We start from the raw sequence: 15890 nt of genomic DNA, 5'->3' as shown, positions 1-15890 counted from the left end.
GTCTTTTTCCATATAGGTCATTATAGAATATTGAGTAGAATTAGTGACTTTCTAGATCTTAGCTGATAATCTCTACTCTGGATCCTTTTTTTTTTTTTTTTTTTTTCAGATTTTCTTTGCATTTGGAACATTCTTAGCCATTATTTCTTCAAATATTTCTTCTTTCCACTCTCTTTTCTCCATTTCTTCTTCAGGGACTCCAATTACACGTGTATTAGGCATCTTTGAGAAGGCAATGGCACCCCACTCCAGTACTCTTGCCTGGAAAATCCCATGGACGGAGGAGCCTGGTGGGCTGCAGTCCATGGGGTCGCTAAGAGTCGGACACGACTGAGCGACTTCGCTTTCACTTTTCACTTTCATGCACTGGAGAAGGAGGTGGCAGCCCACTCCAGTGTTCTTGCCTGGAGAATCCCAGGGATGGGGGACCCTGGTGGGCCGCCGTCTCTGGGGTCGCACAGAGTCGGACACGACTGAAGTGACTTAGCAGCAGCAGCAGCAGCAGCAGCAGGCATCTTGAAGTTGTCACATGCTCTCTTTTGTAATTTTCTGCTTTTCATATTGGCTAGTTTCTATTGCTGTTTCTTCAGATTCATTGTGTCATCTAAGTTCAGTGTTTAATCTTCCACTGATGCTTCCCAGCTGGTGCCTGTGGTAAAGAATCAGCCTGCAAGAGACACGGGTTTGATCCCTGGATTGGGAAGATCTCCTGGAGTAGGAAATGGCAACCCATTCCAGTATTTTTGCCTGGAAAATTCCGTGGACAGAGGAGCATGAAAGTGCTAGTCTCCCAGTCATGTCTGACTCTCTTGCGACCCCATGGACTATAACCCCTCAGGCTCTTCTGTCCATGGGATTCTCCAGGCAAGAATACTGGAGCGGGTTGCCATTTCCTTCTCCAGGGAATCTTCCCAACCCAGGGATTGAACCCAGGTTTCCTGTATTGCAGGCAGATTCTTACCATTTGAGGTCCCCAGGAAACCCACAGAGGAGCATGGTGGGCTATAGTCCCTGGGGTCACAAAGAGTCAGACATGACCGAACATGCACTCACAATCTGCCACTAATCCTATTTAGTGTATTTTACATCTCTAGAGGTTTGATTGGGTCTTTTTATATCTTTACTGTCTCCTCTTAACTAACTGTTTGAAAGCTCTTATCTGCAAATTCTGATGTCTGTGTCTACTCTGATTCAGTTTTGATTAATTGATTATTTTCTTGTAATGGGATGTATTTTCCTGTGGGTTTTTTTTTTTTTTTCCTGCATGCCTGGTTATTTTTGATGGATACTAGATATTGTAAATTTTATCTTGTTGGGTATTGAACGTTTTTGTTATCTTGTAAATATTTTTTAACTTTCTTTGAGACATGGTTGACTTATTTGAAAGGTTTATCCTTGCTTTTAAGATATAGTTAGATGAGATCAGAGCCCAGGGCTAGTTATTCGTTGCTATTGAGGCAAAATCCTTCTGAGTTCTCTATGCAATGCTTTTCTTTCCAGTCTGGGTGGTGGGAACAGGCAGCGGCCCTGTTTGTACTGGGCAGCATCCCTCTCATCCTTTTAGCTGCTTGCCTGGCCCTGGTGCAGAACTGCATGTGCTGGCTGTAGTCTGCAGCGATCCCTGCGATGCCCTGCCAGTCTCTAAGGCTGTCTCTCTGTTCAGCTCTCCCTCTTGGCATTCTGTCTTGCAGACTCTCACTGCCTTGGTCTGCCTGGACTTCAGCTCCATCTCTGCAGGTCAGGGAATCCACCAAGTCTGCCCTCCCCCTGTCCCCACCCTGCCCTCACCCTGGGGCACTCTAGAGTGCTCACCACCTTGTTTATTTCTGTCTCTCAGGACCACTTTCCCTTTGTCGCCTGCAGTTCAGTGTCTTGAAAACTAGGGGCAAATATTTTGTCTGTGGTTTCGGGTGGGAACCTGAATTTAGTTCCTGTTATTCCATCTTGACTGGAAGCAGAAAGCTGGATTGGAGGCTCCATTTTAAATGGTATAGAGATTCCATGGTATGGATCATCCTTATCTGAATGTGCTCATGGCCTGATTTGAGCGTCTGGTTTGGCCGGAGGGTCACTGGGGAAGGGTCTGGTGCTGAGAGGGACAGGGACACCTCCCTAGTTATCCAGGCTGATCCTGCCTGGAGGGAGCGAGGCCTCCAAGAACATTTGTGTGGGCCGGAGGTTTGTGTTTCGCCACTAGCACCACACACAATCTCAGCAGCCTGTCCAAGGGCTGTGTGCACAGCGGAGCGTGGGAGCCGCGTCGGGGCAGAAAACCCCAGGGTGCTCGGGCTTGCCAGCAGAGGCTCTCGTTCAAGATGTTGTCACGGGGAGAAAGGGGGAAACGGAAGTGGGAAGGGCCTGGTGTGAACCACGCTGGCTGGGAGGCCTGGCCCTCCCCTACCCGGGGCTCTTGGCCCTGGCTGTGGCATTCTGGGCCCCGCCTCGCTCTGCCCTGTGATGGAGTGCTTGTTCCTGGGCCTGGGCCCCTGGCCGCCTGCGCCATCAGGAGATAGGAGGCTGGGCCAGGCCCAAGGCGCAGACCCAGGGCTCCCTTGAACGTCTGAACTCGGCCGTGGCCATGGAAAATATCTGCTCGGCCTGCCGCCTTGGGAAGGGTGGCTGGAGGAGGCTATAAATCAGGCAGCCGGCTGTCAGCCACCCCCGCCTTCCTTGTCCTGAGGAGAGGGCCGTGGGCAGGCCCTGGGGAGCCCACTGTCCGCAGGCCGGGACCAGGCCAGCTGTGGCCACTCTGTGGGGCCAGACTTCCATGGGAAGAGGCCAGCAAGGCCCGCGGGCCCCTGGGTCTTGCTGCGCTGGTCTTCTTGTTGTAGAGAAGGGGAAGCTGAGGTTGGGCAGTGGCTTGTCAAGGGACACACAGCCTGACCCAGGGCTGGGCACCTCTAACTTTTCCTCTCCTACAGAAGAAGGGGAAAAAAGGGGCACGGTGACTGGGGGCCAAGCTCTTTCAGGGCTGGATCTCAAATGATTCTCCCTGTCCCCCACCCCATGGCAGGTTTCTTCTTTGCTCTAGAAGTCCTGTTGGCTGTGTGAGGCCACATGGCCAGTGAGGACAGACGGAAGTGGGTGTTCCTGCCTCTGAGACACCCACCCCGGTGGCACCTTGGACAAATGAGGGGCCTTAGTCCTTGGGGATGCCCCTGGTGGTCTCAGAGGTCCTCTGGTGGCCTTCTTCCCTGGGCATGGCTGGTCAGCCCCTGGAGGGCAGGGTGATTCCTGCTAGCTGTGCACCTTTGGGCAAGGCCCTTGCCTCTCTGGTCCTCACTTGCTCCATCTGCCAGGTGAAGGGGATGTGACCGTCCCAGGGCCCTGGGATTTGATCTTTCCCTGGGATTCCTGGCTGGGGAGTGGCCCTGGAGTGGGCTCTGAGGAGAGTCTGGGGCCTCCCAGAGGGCATCACTGTGCCTCTGGTGATGTCGGAAAGTCTGGACCTTCCAAGGATCAGAAGGATCGAGGCTTCCCTAGGGCCTGGGGTGACCTCTGGAGGTTGTGTTGGGAGATTTGGGGAAATTTTCCTCATTGGCACTTGTGTATATGTCAGGGGGAAGGAGAGGCTGTCTTCAGGTTATTCTGGGCAGGTGACCACATTTTAATCATCACCTGTGATCCTCGGTTACTTGTCCCTGTGAGCCCCTAACAGCACCCACCTGCCTTCCCACTGGCTAGGCCAGCCCCTCCTCCCCGAGCACGTCTCCGTCAGCTCTTGGACCACTGCTGCGTCAATCTTTCCTTCTCTGCGCTTTCTCAGACCTCACCCCTGTCTCTTTCTACTCTGTTCTCATGCCCTGAAGTTCTGTGTTTGCCTCTTTGCAAAAACAAAAGAAAACAGCCGCAGTATTTCCAGGTCCTTCTGGAATCCTGCCCCTTAGTTCGTCTTCATTAGGCTCACTTTTCTCCTCTAAACCCTGTCCCGGGAAGGTCTGACCCCGAATGCCCTGTTGTGCAATCCTGATGAGCTGGTCCAGCGCTGGGAGGATAGAGGGGCGGTGGTATGGGGCGGGGAGACGGTCTAGACTGGGCTGCACCTTGGCTTTGCTACAGCCAATACTGTTGCCAGACATTTCTCCCCATCCTTTGCTGGTCTGGATCTTGGTAGCTTCACTGCTTTTCAAAATAAAGGAGTTGGGTGATGGGAGAAAGGCAGGTCGCCAAGGAGGAAGCTGGTCTTGTGTAGCCAACTTGAGGGCACGATGGGAAAGCCTGTGTGGACTGACCTGGTTGTGGGAGGATGTCTGAGCTGCAGCTGTGAGTGGAGTAAAGGACCCAGGAGGCAGCCTTGGTTCTTGCCTTCCCAGAGCCCCTGGTGGTGGGGCTTGGGCTGGGGTGGGTGAGGATCCTCAGGATGTCAAGGGGCAGGGGATGCGCTGGAATGACGGCAAAGCGAGTGGGAGGGCTTCCCGTGAGATGGACAACCCCCCCTGCCCTGTGCCGTGAGTGAGCTGTCAAGGGCCTGTGGCTGATCCAAACTCAGCACTGATCCCAAGCCTCCTGGCTCCCCAGCTGGCCTTGGGTTCTATAGTTGTATCCCACCACTGGCCTAGCTGGCCACGCCTCCCCTGTCTCCCAGGACAGACTCCTATCTGACTGTTGTCACACTTTTGATTGGCTAACTGGGTATCAGATCTCTGTCTCTTTCATCTGGTGAGAGAGCATTGGCTCTCATCAATGTCTGCTGAGGGAGGGAAGGGAGGGAGGCAGGAAGGGACAGGTGATCATTCTGTAATGTATAGAAACATCAAATCGCTGTTGTATACCTGAAGCTAACATAGTGATGTAGTCCGTTTTACTTAAAAAAACTAAATAAAATTTAAATAATAAATAAATAGAACAAACATTGCGTCCTGAGGATGTACTGCTTAGATGATAACTGTGGTTAATAAGCAATGCATTCTATATCTGAAAGTTGCTAAGAGAATAAATCTTAAAAGTTCTCATCATGAGGAAAAAAATGCGTAACTACATGAGTTTGATGTTTGCACCCTAGACTTCCCGTGTTGATCACTTCACAGTATACATACATATGAAATCATTATGTTGTGTGTGTGCGTGCTCAGTTGCTTCAGTCGTATCCAACTCTTTGTGACACTGTGGGCTATAGCTCATCAGCTCCTCTGTCCATGGGGATTCTCCAGGCAAGAATACTGGAGTGGGTTGTCATCCCCTTCTCCGTGGGATCTTCTCCACCCAGGGATTGAACCTGAATCTTCTGCTGAGCGGGGCCCCCCCCCCCGCCCCCCGCTTCCCCGGGGCGGTCCATTATGTTGTATACTTCAAGCTAGTATAATGTTATTGGTCAATTACATCTCAATGAAATGGGAGGGAGGGAAGGAGGGAGGCTGGAAGGAAGGTAGGAGGTCGAGGGTGGCTTGTTGGGGGCAGGGAGCTGGGGAGCTTGGTGCAGCAGGGCTTGGCATCCAGTGGACACTCAGGGGTCTAGTTGCTGTCTGGCACTGGGCAGGGCAGGGTGGGGGAGCCCTCCAGGAAAGAGCTGGGAGGTGCTGGCACAGAGCCAGGAGACTGCCTTCTAATAACAGCCTCAGGACAGAATGACGAAGATCCCTACTGTGTTGGCTGGGCTGGCAAGTGCTATCTTGTCCCCTGGAAGAGATTCTGATAGACTTGGGGCCTGCCTTTGCTCATGGAGCAGGAGCTGGATCTGGTGTGCGCGTCACATGTCTGTGGGCCCAGGCTGCGAGAGACAAGTAGGGGTCAAAACCCAAGACCATTTTCACAGATTTTGGGGGCAGGTTCTATTCTTAGAGGGTTTTTTCAATGAGAGGGCCTTTTATGTTTTCCCTGGCTGGTCAGATGGCAGGGCTTTCCAAAGCCATACTTCTCTGTCCATGGAGACAAGCACAGAGTCCTGAGAGGACATCTTGCTTTAAGAACTTTCCTCCGGGGTCCCAAGAAAAGCCCCACGTGATGCAGACCCTAAGAGTCCCCCAGACCTTTCCTGCTGGATGGAAGTCTCCTGGGCCTCCTATATTGTCACCTGGATGTGTCCACCATCCTCTGAGCTGCAAGGAGGATGTATTGATGGCCCTAGGGCATGGGAGGAGGTACAGGTGAGGGGCCAGGGTATGTAGCTTGTGGTTCCCAGGCTCTGGTGTCGGCCAGGAAGGGCAGGGCCTCGGCCAAGGGATACGGTGGCCACCTTCCATGGTGCTACCTGAAGACCTGCTGGGAGTGGGTGTCACTGGCTCGGGAGATACCTGGAGGAGACCCAGGCTGTGTCTCCCAAGTTGTCAAGAGCAAGCTTCTCACCTCCATCCCCAGACTGTTAGGTGTGTCCCAGGAATTGGCTAATAACCCTCATACATTGCACGTGTTAATGTGAATGTTTAAAAAATTTTTAAAGAACTGACACTCTGAGGGGAGCTTTTTCATGATTTCACCCTCACCTGTTTGCACCCCGTCCCTGCACCCCATCCTGAGCAGGAGTGAGGGGTGGATCCCAGCCGGGCACGAGGATTCAAGCCCTCCTGGGGAGACCCTAACCAGCTTGCTGTGCCCTGGGAAGGGGAGGGAGAGGCCAGGAAGGCTCCTGGATTTTCGAGCTCTCCTAGTGCACAGACTCTGCAGGAAGAGAGGGCCAACTTTGGGAGAAGCCTCTTGTGAAAATGAAAGTTGCTCAGTCCGACTCTTTGCACCCCTATGGACTGTAGCCCACCAGGCTCCTCGGTCCCTGGAATTCTCCAGGCGAGAGTACTGGAGTGGGTAGCCGTTCCCTTCTCCAGGGGATCTTCCCAATCCAGGGAAGCCTTAGTTAGGGGCTTTCCAGGGTCTTAAAAGCACGAGGTGCTATTTTGAAAGCTCTGTGAAGTCCTCCACTGAAGAAACTTGCTTCATGCTGACCTAGCGTTTCTAAACCTCATCACCCGTGGAGCTGTCATTTCCCTGGGTTTTTAGGTGTTTCTCTGATAAAAGGCTCCTGAGTTAGCCCTTGTCTGTCTGCCTTTGTGTCTCTTGAGGCAGTGCTAAGCTGTCACCTTGATTCATTGGTTCTTGCTGCAAATGCCCAGCGGAAGGAGCTGAGGGTCCTCTGTCTAGAGTGTGGTGAGCACTGCCTTGCTTCTAGCCCTGAGGCCCCTGCTGTCCACAAGCCCCAGGCTGGTGTCCACTCTGCCAGGGGTCTTTCCTTAACCCTCCTTCTGCCCTTGGGTTGGAGGATTCATCTCTGACAATCCCATGCTGTCCCCGGACATCCCAGTGTGGGACCACCAGGCCTCTCCCAGGTGAGGTCCTGGATGCTGCAGAAAAGTTGACTGTTTTCATACATTCTGGGGACAGAGCCCCCTTCACCGCATGGCCCACTGTTGCCTTTTTGCCTTTAAGCGAGGCTTAAAGTCCCAGTGGCCCAGTTGAGGTTTTGGGAGTATGTATATATTGTGCTTTGGAAAGCTTCAGAATTTGCAGGTTTTGAGTCCTGTGATAGGGCCTGGACTCCTTTTGCTGATAAAAGTGGAGTTTCCTTCAGGGTGATAAGAACGCAGTGACTACCCTGTGCTTACAACACCCCTGTTTCCTACTGCCAAGACTCCTTGGGCTCTGGTACCCAGGGTCAATGCTGCCTCCTCCAGGAAGCCTTCCCTGACAGCCCAGGCTGATTCCTACAGCACCCACTCCCGTCTGTGTCTTCCTTTTGCAGGGAATCTGTGAGGCTAGAACGTTGAGGACCCCGGGGTTGGTGGGGGTTCGTCCTGAGTAGCTGCAGCAGGGCTGGGGGGGGTGTGCCTGCCTGTGTTTTCAGTGGACACTTGGAGCCATCTGCCCTCCGTTAGGGCCATCAGGGCTTGTCCAGGGAACAGATAGGAGATTCTGCAGGACGAGAGGCGTCCTGTTGCGCAGCAAAGTTCTGGCCGTGTGAGAGTCAGTGCGGCGGTGAGACAGTGCGGCGGAGACATGTGTCTCCGAGGCCGTGGTCTCCTTTGTTTCCAAAGTTCGCTGCCTGATCTCCTTCTGGCGTGTTCCAGCCCAGCCGGAGGAGACACAAGGCATGAGATAGGAGGTGTTGGTGTAGAGGGAGAATTGGGGATTGAGAAAGCAGCAGGAAAAGACTCCTGGAATCCAGACAGCATTTGTCACAGTGATAGCGCCTGTTTTCCGAACAAGAGTCCCTCTGTGGATGAGGTCGCAGGGACGTCTGGGTCCCCGCCCAGTGCCTCTCGCGTGGTGCATGGGGTTTCCTTACACCCCATGCGGAGGGTTCAGAGGCTCACGCTGGCGAGGCCCGGCTGGGATGAGTTATTCCTGCTGTTCTTCTGAGTGTCTGCAGCCGGCTAACCCTTCTCGATCCTGTAGCCTTCAGTCCAGCTGCGGCGCCTCAGCCTGAACCTATCGGCCTCACCAGGAAACACTGCGGCTGGGGCGGCACATCCCTTCCAACCCCTGGCCAGTGTGAAGTTGACCAGCAGGCCCCTCTGAGCATGTGCCCACCCGGTGGGGACCCCGAGGACCTCCTCACCTGGGGAAGACTGTCCCCCAGCCCCTCTAGAGAGGATTCAGGGAGGAGCCCTGGGGTAGGGGGCCACAGAGGCTGCCCTCAGCAGAAAAGAAAAGACTGTGGTCAGGAGGGACCCCATCTCAGGAATGGGAAAGTCCTTACCCCAAAGCACATGTTCTGTGTTCTTCATCAGTCTGAGAAAACCTGGAAGGTAGCCAGGGCATGGAGGAGTGGCCCTGTGCTCAGACTGGCCTGGTGGGATACTGACTCAGCTCCTCAAGACCTTTGTGCCTCAGTTTCTGCATCTGTAAAATGGGGATGTTATCGTGCTCCGCTCCACCCCCACGGGGTGATTTTCACAAATCACTTAGTGTGACATAACAGAGTCAGCATCTGAAAAAAAAACAGTGGCTGTCATGATTGTATTATTATAGGGAAAGATTCTAAAAAACTTCAGTGAAATTCATGGGGCTGATGCTAGAAGCTCCAATCAAGGGAACTTGCCCTGTGGGGCTTGTTCCCAGATCTGCCTTATCTCTGGGTATGATTCCTGAATGAGAGGCAGGTTCACGAGAAGGGAGTGGGGATGGAGGGAAGCCAGCCTTCAGAGTCAGACCAAGGCCACACCCATAGGAATTCAGGCAGCTGCCTCTTTCCCCTATCCAGTGGGTGTACTTATGGCGTTTTGGCAAGGCTGAGATATGGAGATGACCGAAAGACCTGATAAACACACAGCCACTCTAACTAAGGGCTGTTCATCGTTTCCTCCCATCTGCAGTGTGCCCTGGGCTTGCCCCGCTCCAGGCAGTGGGCCTGGGACTCTATGCGAGCTGCTTCCTTGGTTGGGAGCTGACTTCCTCGGAAAGGCGGAGACCTGGGTCCCTGAGCAGGTAGTCATGGCCCAGTGGGCTGAGAGCTTTTCCAAATGAGAGCAGAGTGTGAGGGAGGCCAGGACTTTGAGTGCATGGAGCAGGGTGCTGGGATGCAGGGGAGGCAGCTTATACCCCAGCCTTGTCTGGCACCAGGGGTCCATCACGTTCAGTGGGGATGTTTTTATCCACGATCGGCCCCTAAGGGGCAACCCCCCTCTCATCTCTGTCTGCCACTGCCGAGAGGGTCATACAATTATGGGTCTCCTCATTTCCAAACCAACTGGGAAATTAAGCCGCATCTTCATCAGAGCGCTATTAGTAATTTCCAAGAAAGGAGTAATTGAAAAGAAACTTTTTAATACCCTCAGCAAATTGGCGTGGGGGCACGGGCACCAGGGGCTTCTCCCCACCTCCCCCATGGTCCCCTGCCCTGCCCCCCTGACCTTCTCTCCAGCAGCCCCAGCCTCATTCCTGGCTCCATCCAGCAAGCCGCCTGATCCTCAAGTTCTTTTCTGTTCTCTGGCTCTTATTCTTATTCTTCATCTGGAAAAGGAGGTTGTCCAGGACTATACCCCGTGGGCACTGTGAGGTGAGGGAGCTGACATCCTTGGAAGCGCCGGGCTCTGTTGGGCACATCCAGGGCCTCTGTGCCCGGTGCCTGCGATGCTCCCTTCGATGCTGGCACCCTGGCTGCTTCCATCACCTCTGGGCTCAGTCCATGCCCATCTCCTCCTGACCTTTCTGGAATCCAGACCCACCCAAGCTCTTCTCTGAATGCTTTTACTTCGTACTCCACCATGTATTGGTGTGTTTTTTTAATTAAAAGCTGCAGCATCTCCGGTGATGGAGTAGCAGTGTCTCCCCAACACCCGTGCGTTTCTTGCGCATTCACTCTGCACCAGGCTCTGGGCTTGGTGCTCCTGCGCAGTGGGTTACTGTATCCCCATTTTACATAGGGAGACACTGAGGTTCTGAGAAGTGAAGTGGCCGGTGGAGCTGGGCTTCCTTTCGAGGCCCACTGAGCCTAGCTGTGGAGCCTTCTTCCTGTGGGAGGGTGGGGTGCTTTCGGTGGTCCTGTCTGCACCTGAGAAGTGTGTTCAGGCTACTGGAGAGCAGAGGCCATGAAACCCGCCTCTTTGCCGCTGCTGTGAGCAGATGGTGACTTGAGCCGTGCAGGCGCCTTCTCTGTGCTGTCTTTGGCTTCAGGCCAACCTGGCCACTTAGTTGTGTGACCTGAGTGCTCTGTGTCCCTCTGTGCCTCCCTGTCCTCACACGTGGGACAGAGGGCCTTGTTCTTGCCTTGCAGGGGTGTTCTGGAGATGACACGGCGGTAGGCACTCGGGTGACGTCTGGACCTAGAGAACGTTCTGTGAGTGGCAGTTCTGATCGGGAAGGGCTCCTGCCTCATCCCTGCCAGGGTAGGTCCCAGCGTGCCTGGACCCGGAGGCACTGTCTGCCCCTCCTCTGCCTGCTGCCTGCAGCTGGACGGGACCCCACAGCTCCCCCTCAGCCCCAGGACTTCAGGCCTTGCTCTGCCTGCCCTCAGAGGTCCCCCACACGCCTGTGCCAAGCAGGCTGCAGTCCCCCTTACCGCCACAGCTGGGGGCAGGATGGCTCCCTGGGAAAGTGGGCCAGGAACCTTTGACAGACCAATAGCACCTGTGGGCTGAGGGGCTGTCCCATATTTTTCTCTATTCATTCATTCAGTTGGGGAATTGGAGGGCTGCTTCCAGGCTGGTAGGCCTAACATTCCTATGGCCTCTTGAGGATGAGGAGAGGTAACAAAATTCCTCACTGGGAAATGGTCCAACAGCAGACACTGGGACCAGAAGTGACACTTCCCTGCTCCGGGATCCACTCTGACATTGGAACCCACTTTGCACTCAGCTTGGTGTGCGGCACTGGCACCCACTGCCAATGTTGATCAGATGGATGGATGGATGGATGGATGGACGTATTTGTCAGTGGAGCAATGAAGGGAAGTCAGGAGAGGCTCCTGGGCCTTTACACATGTGCTTAGCCCTGTGGCGTCTTCAGTAAGGTGTGCAAAAGCCAGCGCACCCGCTGCTCATCATGAGCCCTTGGCTGATGCTGAGCAGCCAGCACTGCCTGGGTCCAGTGGGCTCTTTCTGCTGCAGAGTGAAAGTTTCTGGGGCTCCCTGGGACCTGGGGCATCCCCAGAACCTCAGGACCGTGAGCATTTAGCCCCCCTCTCTGGGACTTTGTCTTTGGCTGGCCTGGCCTCCTAACTGCTGGGGGGACCTCGCCACCTGACCCCCCCAGCCGCTGAGACAGATGAACCTGCCTGGCCTGAACTGTGGAGCGTACTTCTAGCAGTGATTTCCCTGTGTTCCAGGAGGCAGGCTCAAGGGCTTATCCCTTGGGTTGCTCCTGTGTGTGTATACCAAGCAGCGCCCGTGTGCTGCTGTGTGAGGACATGTCTGTTTCATATGCCTGTTGTACGTGACTTGTGTATTTATGAATGCATGAGTGCGTCTGTTATTGTGTGTTTTAAGTTCATCCACTGCATGTGAGTGCATTTCTGATTGTGTATGGATTTTGAGTTTATAGAAGTTTGAGTGCACAAAGTGTGTGCGTGTGTGTGCGTGCATACACAGATAAGTGCACATCCTCTAGACGTGTGCATGGCAGGACAGGCCCTGCTTGACTGGTGATGGGTGCCTGCCTATAACTCCTGCCCTTCTCCTTGGCCTCTCAGAGGGAGGGAGTTGCCTGGAGCAGGACTGAATGAAGCCAGCTTGGCCAGGGTGCTGGGTGGCGGTGGGTGTTGGAAACCTGGCAGGATGGGGTGCTCAGGACTTGGCTGGATACCCTGAGAGCTTGGCCTTTGATGTTTGACCCAAGGCCCATGGTGGGGGTGGGGCTCGTGTTGCTGGGGTCTGTGAGTCGCATGGGCTGATAAGCCCTCGGCTCTGCAGGAGCCCTTCCTTCCATGGACTGAGAGGCTTTGCTGCACACTCCCAGCCTGGAGTTGTCTGCAGGCAGAGGCCTTTCCAGCTCAAGCAGGCTCCGCTCCCAGGCTGAGGCCCCTAGTGGACCTCAGCAGCTCTCACTCTGTATCCTGTGTGCGTAGTGCTTAGTCGTGTCTGACTCTTTGCGACCCCACCCAGCGGGCTTCTCTGTGCATGAGAGTCTCCAGGCAAGAATACTGAAGTGGGTTGCCATGCTCTCCTCCAGGAGATCTTCCCAACCCAGGAATCAAACCCTCATCTCCTGTGTCTCCTGCATGGCAAGTGGACTCTACCCGTTGAACCATCGGGGAAGCCCATTCTGTATCCTGGTTGTGCTCAAGTTCATGCAGACCTTATTGTTTGGTGCTCCTTGGAGTTGTGCCGCTTTGTGGCCCCTCGCGAGACGTGCAGACCCTCAGCTTCCATCTTCCCAGCCCCCTCTCTCCTCAGACACTCACATCCTCTGTGCTGCTAATCACCGGCTTCCCACTGGCCTCTCAGTGCCCACAGCTGCCTCCTCTCTGGCCTTTTCCTGGCAGTTCCTTCTCCTGGAATGCCTCCCCTCCTGGACATCGCTCCATCCGGTACCGGTGCTAGGTTCCAGTCTGCCTCCACAGCTGGACCAGGGGTGTGCTGAGGGTAGGAGCTGCCTCGTCTAGGTCCTGGCTCGGGTGCCTGGCACAGACCCGAAGGCACTTGGGAGTGTTGGTGAGTGACCAGGTGCACGGGGAGGGTGCCCTGCATTTGGGATGTCATTGCCCAGAGGACAGCCAGGTGTTACCTGATGGGCAGGTGATTTGAGACAGGGACGATGTGGGGTGGGACCCGGGTGCAAAGTCCTAAATGTTTGCCCTTCTTCTGCTCTGTGGTCTTGGCAAGAGAGGGAACCTCTGGGATCCTTGGTTCATCTTGAAAGTGGGGCTGGGACTTCCCTGGTGATCCAGTGGTTAAGACACCATGCCTCCAATGCACGGGGCTCAGGTTTGATCCCTGGTCAGGGAACTAAGGTCCCCCATGCTATCTGGTGCAGCCAAAATATACAAAAAAGAAAGAATAAAACAAGATGGGGCTGGGAGCCTTTGAATGTTGTGTGGATCGGGAAGGGTTGCCAGTGGGAAGCCATGTGCTGGGTGCCTGCAGGTGTCTCTGATTATAGTAGTAATAGTAATTGGGGCTCAGCCATCAGTGCTGACCACACCTGCCTGACAGATGGAAAGAGGCCTCCTCTGTGAGCCCACCACACCCCCTCTGCTCTCACCTGCTGAGTCTGAGTTAATCTTTGGAGCCCAGGCACTGCTGATGACATGCATCTCAGCCCTGCTCGCCAAGGCCCAGAGCCCACCAGGAATCCTCGTCTGGCCTGGCCACATGAGGCTCTGTGGCAGCGAATCAGAGTGCATCTTTGGAGAGCACGCCTGAGCAAGCCCAAAAGCAGCCATGCGACCCTGATGTGGTGCTGCTGATGGTCATTGCACGGGTCCCGACTCCTCCAAGGGGGCTGAGCCTCTCTTTGCGTGCTGTGTGCAAAGGGTGGGCTGGTGCACAGGCTGGCGGCCAGCAGCCCCAGGGCCAGTGCTCAAGGGGGAGGACTGCCCTTCACTGAAGGTTTGGGTGCCTCCTGGGTCCAGCAATCCACTGGACTCAAGAGAAAGGGTCATGCCGTGGGACAGACACACTGTACTCTGGCTTTGCCCCTCTCCTGCTCTGAGTTCAGGAGGTGTCTCCATATGTCTGAGCCTGCCTTCCCGTTTGTACAGTGAGGCTGGCTGGTTTCCAAGGGCCCTTCCTTCCAGCTTAGAGTCCTGTGTGTAAATCAAGAGCTCCTTCCTTTTTTGAAGAGATCTGCAGTCTCCTTGAGGAGACAGGACACGAGCCATCGGGGGCCACGTGCTCTGAAGGAACAGTTTGAGCAAGTGGCTCAGACACCAACCTGTCTGGGAGGACATGAGTTTTTGGGCAGGTGCCCAGGTCTGTCCTGGGGGGCCTTCTGCCCATCCCAGTCGTGAGCTGGCCAGTGCAGCCCTTCTGTGCATTTGGCTGCTTGGCCAGGCTGGAGTCTTTTTCCTTCCAGAGGGCTAAGCTTGCTGGGCCTCCTCAAAGTTAGGAGGAGAGAGGAAATTGGCCTCAGAGTGGGTGGTGTGGCCCTGTCCACTCCCTCCCGGTGCCCTCAGCACACGCCAGGGCTTGGACTTCTACATCTGTGTCTGGCCTGGTCTCCCTGCAGCAGGCACCCTTGTGTCCGGAGCGATCTGTGTCAAGTGCGGTCAGGCCACTCCCGTCCTTACAGGGCTTGTTGCCCACAGGCACAGATGGAGGGAGTTGGTTGCCTGTGCCAGGGCAGTTTGATTGGGAGAGGCTGTCTGATGTCTTGCCGCCACCCCCACCCCCTGCCAGGGCTGCTCAGAAAAAGTGCTGTGATTGACTAGCAATGTCTACCTTGGACCAGGAGCAGGTTGGCACTGCCAGTCTTATACAAACCTTAGTCCAGGATAACGTTCAAATTCTTGGTAACACTCAAGCTTCCCTCCTCCACTTGTTTCCCAGCACCCAGAAGCTCAGGTCCTTTTCTGCAATTAATTCCTGGTTTCCTTGTTTCTTGCTTCCACTTTAGCAAATCCTTCTGAGGGTACCGACCACATTCATTTGGTAACCACGGGGACTGGTGTGGCACCCAGCACCCATTGAGTGGCAGGGATATGTTTTGCTAGAAACATCTCATTCTGAGTCCCCAAGAACACCCAGGGTGACCAGTTCCAGGCTGGGCAGCAGAAAGGGGCTATGCTGATGCTCAGAGTCTCCGAGCTCTGGGGACCTGTTGCCTGGGTCGTGATGGGGAGGAGAGATTTGTATCTTATGTGGGCAAATGGTTTGGAGCATATTTTTTCATAGTTATAAGCAAACAATCCGTGCTCAAAGACACAGTGTGCGCAGTTCCAGAAAGTATAAATGAAGAAGGAAGAAAGCCCCAGGGATGCCTTTATTCAGCAGTGGCGCATGGTGGCTGGTACATTTCCTTCTAGCATCCCTCCTGCAGTCTGTGAGCTCAGTGAGAGCGTCCTGCTTTGCGTGCAACTTTGCACCCTGGATTTTTTCACTTGGTGTTTTAACATAAGCCCGTCTCATGGTATTAAGTAAGTCTGTAAATCTGATTTTCAATGACTAATGTTACATCGTTTGGACATGCTGGGATGACTTAACTAGCCCATTATTTGGGGTTGTTTGGGATTGTTTCCACTTTTTTGGCATTCTACGTTTTCCTTTGACAAGCGGCTTTGTGGGAACAGCTGTGAGGGCTCTCTGTGGGGGAGAGTCACTTGCAGAGGAACGGGTGGGTCAGAGTGGAAGTGCTTTTAAGGCCTGAGGAAGATTGTTAGGGTACTTTGGGGGAAAGGGTGAGTGAGAGAAGGTTCCAGAGGGTAGGTCTATGGAGTCAGTTACAGGGTTAGGAGAGCAGGGTGCCCTGAGGTTGGGGGGCGGGGCTGTTCTGAGACTCTGCTTTTCTGGAAAGGGACGGCTGGGTCTGTGGCTCGAATTGGGAAGAGTCCCTGGCTTCTTGTAGTGTCCTCTCACTCAAGGTCACGGCTC

At 54.4% G+C, this 15890-nt stretch overlaps 1 protein-coding gene across 2 annotated transcripts in view; it reads left to right on the top strand.

Annotated features, from left to right (window-relative positions):
• GLI2 (GLI family zinc finger 2) overlaps nt 1-15890 on the top strand; it is a 259097-nt gene that overhangs the window by 26576 nt on the left and 216631 nt on the right. Inside the window, exon 1 of one of the 2 annotated variants that reach the window (XM_018061649.1) lies at nt 8822-10751. The exons of the other annotated variant lie outside the window; for it this stretch is intronic. The gene's annotated coding sequence lies outside the window, so the exon portion shown is untranslated. Of the gene's footprint in view, nt 1-8821; nt 10752-15890 lie in introns of those variants that run through there. 2 annotated transcript variants of the gene reach the window in all.

The sequence above is a fragment of the Capra hircus genome, chromosome 2, assembly GCF_001704415.2.
Source record: "Capra hircus breed San Clemente chromosome 2, ASM170441v1, whole genome shotgun sequence".
In the NCBI taxonomy this organism is placed as follows: Eukaryota; Metazoa; Chordata; class Mammalia; order Artiodactyla; family Bovidae; genus Capra; species Capra hircus.
Note: the sequence above shows the minus strand (reverse complement) of the source record. Positions and strands in the feature narration are given on the sequence as shown.